Source organism: Pyxicephalus adspersus, chromosome 7 (assembly GCF_032062135.1).
Source record: "Pyxicephalus adspersus chromosome 7, UCB_Pads_2.0, whole genome shotgun sequence".
NCBI lineage: Eukaryota > Metazoa > Chordata > Amphibia > Anura > Pyxicephalidae > Pyxicephalus > Pyxicephalus adspersus.
The window spans coordinates 26,652,694-26,657,942 of NC_092864.1; positions in this window are offsets into that span (position 1 = coordinate 26,652,694).

Genomic DNA, 5,249 nt, shown 5'->3' on the forward strand with positions numbered 1-5,249 from the left:
GAACAGGGTTCTAGTAGATATCATAAATATAAAAAAATGTTTGAAACACACAATCATGTAAAAAAAAAAAATTACTTTTAATAAAATTAAATAAAAGACACAAAAATCAGCTTAAACAAGATTACATAAATAAATGAAAAATACTCAAAATGCGATAATTCGGTATACTGTATAGTAATACATGTTTCTAAAACACCTCCCTAGTGTGGTAAATTTTAAAACAGAGTCCAACGTCACATACCTATAGACAAAACCACATAAATATATTTTGTAATATTTTGTATTGGATTGGATACAGGACTTTGTATTCAATCCAATACAAAATGAGCGTTTGAATTTACCAATTATATACTTTGTATTTATTTTGAATTATTTTGTATTGGATTGGATACAGGAGTTTGTATTCAATCCAATACAAAATGTGTTTGAATGAGTTTCAATTTGAATTTCCCGCACACGCGCCGATGTCATCGCCGAGGGACACGCACGCGCTACGGACAGAGAAGAAGAAGCCGGCCGGCTTCTTCTTCTCGGAGAAGGCACCCGACGCTGGAGAGGGAGATCGACGCTGGAGGACGACGCTGGAGAAAGACGCTGGAACACAAACACGAACACGACGCTGGATGATCACAGCGGGACCAGGTAAGTGATCGATAAACCCGAACTTTTATCTATAATTGCAATTTTTTTTAACCCGAACCAAGGTCGGGTTTAACGGTCGGGTGGTTAATTGTATATTGTTTATTTTTTGTCATTTTTATGTGAACCTGTTTTTTTTCCTATTTAAAGCTATCAACGCAAATCCAATGCCTCTCAACCAGCAGTAGCTTTGTCAGCCTACGGTCTCAGCATCTTACAACTTTGTTAGATGTAGCTATTTCAGAAATAGTAGAACATTTTTGACAAATCCTACACTACAAATGAGTAGGTGGCTGGGTGATGAAGGTGCAGTTGCTTATTATTATTACACAGTATTTCTATATAGCGCCATTATTTTACACAGCGCTGTACAAAGTCATGTCATTAGCTGTCTCTCAGAGGGGTTCACAATCTAATGTCCCTACCATGACTATGTCATTAACACAGGCTAAGGACAAATTTGGGGGGATGCCAATTAATTAGCTGCATGTTTTTGGAATGTGGAAGGAAACCCAAACACGGAGAGAACCTGCAAACTCCAGGCAGATAGTGTCCTGGCCAAGATTTGAACCTGGGACCTAGCGCTGCAAAGGCCAGAGTGCTATCTCTGAGCCACCTTGCTGCCCATGTTGCTTATGTTCTAGGTCAGTGGTCGCCAACCTTTTTGGTCCCTCGGACGACATCCGCATGAGCGGAGAGCCGGGTGTCAATCAAAGGGGCAGAAACCTCCCCCATGGTGACGTCATTGTGGCATAACCCCTCCCACTCTCCCATTGCTGATCTAAGCCTGCAATGGGAGAGTGGGCGGGTTATGTTCAGGGACACAACCCGCCCACTTCCCTGAACCTGGTACTTGTGTGGGGGACATGGTCTGCGGCTCTGGCTGGTTCGCCCCACCAGTGGGGTCCTTCTCCTCACCCCACTCGGGGGTGCACTGGCCAAAGCCGTGGACCACTGGTTGGCAATCGCTGTTGTAGGTGTCACTCAGGAAATGATGTATGAACATTATAAAGTAGATTCTACATCCAACACACTTTACAGATTTGTACACAGGATGTCTAAAGCATTTTCCAGCTGCAGTGACTATAGCAACATAACAACTATATAGGGTTGTTAGAGGAACCATATGTTTTGTCTATGTTTGCAATATGTTAAAGAAAAGAGGTAAAAGCTGCTGCATAGGGACACCTATTATCTCCTTATGATAGGCAGTGTATTTACTGTTCACTCTGTGACACTGATAAAACGAAGGCAGGAAAAGCATTAAAACACATGGATTTCACACAGTAACATAGAATTTGTTGCTATTTACCAATAAAAATACTTGCTTAAAGGTAAAGTGCATTTTTTAGGAGCATACATTTTCAGTAAAAATGGCAGTGTTTACAATAAACATTAAAATATTAAACACCATGAACAAACATAATTTTAGTATCAACATATTAAACCCCCTCCTTTACCACACCAGTCGTATGTTGTTTTGACTTTAAATATTCTAATTTTTTTTTATTTTTTGGAAGAGGAAGAAAGCTGGATTAAAGTAAAATGCAAATGTTTACTTCAGCTGTGTTCAGACTGGCCGCGAGGTTGCAGTGATATTACCGCTTCCTCAAGCAACTAAACTGCTTTTTGGGTGATGCGCCTCACCCATGGCTACCCAACAGATGTGAAATGTGCAGGCAGCCAAAAGTCTGGCAGGGTGCCATATGTTCACACGTGTTCCTTCTACAGGTCTGAACCTAGCCCATTGCAATGAACTTAAGTGATCATAATGTTATTTACTCTTCATTTACATAAGTATCCAAAACTGCTAACAAAATTATCCTGGAAAAAAAATATATATAATAAATTACAGAAGACTACAATTCATTAAAGGATAAGGCAGGTACAGAACAGATAACAGCAACAATCTGGGACTCAGTGAGATTTAAGGAGAAAACACTCAAGTGGTTGATTCTAATTGGTGTGGACAGGAAGCAGTTAAACAAACTGTAATTTCACTTTGCAACTGTAGGCACTGTGGAGCAATTCATCTTCAAAATTTATAGCAAATTTATTGAAATTAAAGCTACTTTCTCATCTCTTTGCAGGAAATAATCATAAGGTCTTGCCCATGTCTGTCAAAAAAACAGTAAATAGAAAAAGCTGCATGCGAGCTGCACATGTGTTGGTGGACGGGATACCAGGCAAATCCTAGCTTTCCCCGTGGATGCTGGGATTGAATGAACTCCTGCTTGCCTGCATGAGAGTAACGTTATCCCGACCTGGCCAATCAAGATGGCCAAGGATGGAAACAAGGAAGAGAAGAAAGAAGATGGCAATGCCCGGGATGGAATGGGTACAGGTGAGGATAAACTGTGTGTAAAATCAATGGGAAAATGAAGCAATGCTCATGATCTGCTGAGAATATGTCTATATAAATGTTAAAGGTCACAATTCTGAACCTTTTCAGTGGAGTTACTCAATTGCAGGCTATCCCTGCGGCCAGTTTTATAGAAGCAAACATTTTGTTACCAGACCTGCAAAGAAACCAATTGTTGGATTAGATCACAGCCATGCATCAAATAAATTCAGAACAGGAATATACAATGAATAGTGAAGCCATAATAAACGTCAAAACAACAAACTAGTTTTTATGGTCCCTATATGTGTTTGTGTGTGGAAGGTCATGAGCTGCTAAGCATGGGGGATCCAACTTCTAGAACTGTGTGCATGCTTGTTCTAATCTGCAGTGTTTTACAATGAATATTAGAAAACACTAATGGCATTCTCTTGTGTATTGGCACACACAGATGTAAGACAACCAAGGAGGTGCCATACATTGGATCAGTTTTTCTGTTTAATTAAAAAGTCCTTTCATTTCTACCACTAAAAGTGAACGGTCAGAACATTTCCATCGCTTATACAAGTACTGGCCAGATCTCTCACTGTTCAATTTGTGCTATAGTATGGATTCCATTTTACACTATGTTGGATTAGATCAACTGCAAAATTCATGGGAATGAAATTGCCAGGAGTGAACCTGGTGGGAAAAAAATGGATCTCGTTTTTTTTTCTTTTAAATGATCTGATCTTTCAATAACCTGTGCATAAAATGTCAATAAAATGCTCAATTTTGACTTCACAATCGACTAAATTTGGGAGATCCATCAAACACATGGCTGGTGGATTGATTAGATTCTGGGGATGAAATGCGACCTGCTATTCCCGATGACTGGGATGTGCTTTATAGGTGTATGACCTGCAAACACCAGCCAGGAGAGACCACAGGTAGGTTACCCTTACATTGTATCTATAGAGGAGGTTACAGGTAGGTTCCCTTACATTGTATCTGTAGAGGAGGTTACAGGTAGGTTCCCTTACATTGTATCTATAGAGGAGGTTACAGGTAGGTTCCAGGTAGGTTCCCTTACATTGTATATATAGAGGAGATTTCAGGTAGGTTCCCTTACATTGTATCTATAGAGGAGGTTACAGGTAGGTTCCTTTTACATTGTATCTATAGAGGAGATTACAGGTAGGTTCCCGCACATTGTATCTATGGAGGGGATTCCAGGTAGGTTCCCTTACATTGTATCTATAGAGGAGATTACTGGTAGGTTCCCTTACATTGTATCTATAGAGGAGATTACAGGTAGGTTCCCTTACATTGTATCCATGGAGGAGATTACAGGTAGGTTCCCTTACAGTGTATCTAAAGCGGTGATTACAGGTAGGTTCCCTTATATTGTATCTATAGAGGAGATTACAGGTAGGTTTTCTTACATTGTATCTATAGAGGAGGTTACAGGTAGGTTCCCTTACATTGTATCCATGGAGGAGATTACAGGTAGGTTCCCTTACAGTGTATCTAAAGCGGTGATTACAGGTAGGTTTCCTTTACATTGTATCTATAGAGGAGATTACAGGTAGGTTCCCCCTACATTGTATGAATAGAGGAGGTTACAGGTAGGTTCACTTACATTGTATCTATAGAGGAGATTCCAGGTAGGTTCCTTTACATTGTATCTATAGAGGAGATTCCAGGTAGGTTCCCTTACATTGTATCTATAGAAGAGGTTACAGGTAGGTTCCTTTTACATTGTATCTATGGAGGAGATTACAGGTAGGTTCCCTTACATTGTATCTATAGAGGAGATTACCGGTAGGTTCCCTTACATTGTATCCATAGAGGAGATTACAGGTAGGTTCCCTTACAGTGTATCTAAAGCAGTGATTACAGGTAGGTTCCCTTTACATTGTATCTATAGAGGAGATTACAGGTAGGTTCCCCCTACATTGTATGAATAGAGGAGGTTACAGGTAGGTTCCCCCTACATTGTATCTATAGAGGAGGTTACAGGTAGGTTACCTTACATTGTATCTATAGAGGAGATTATAGGTAGGTTTTCTCACATTGTATCTAGAGTGATAAATACAGGTAGGTTCCCTTACATTGTATCTATAGAGGAGATTATAGGTAGGTTTTCTTACATTGTATCTAGAGAGATAATTACAGGTAGGTTCCCATACATTGTATCTATAGAGGAGATTACAGGTATGTTCCCTTTACATTGTATCTATAGAGGAGATTATAGGTAGGTTCCCCCTACATTGTATCTATAGAGGAG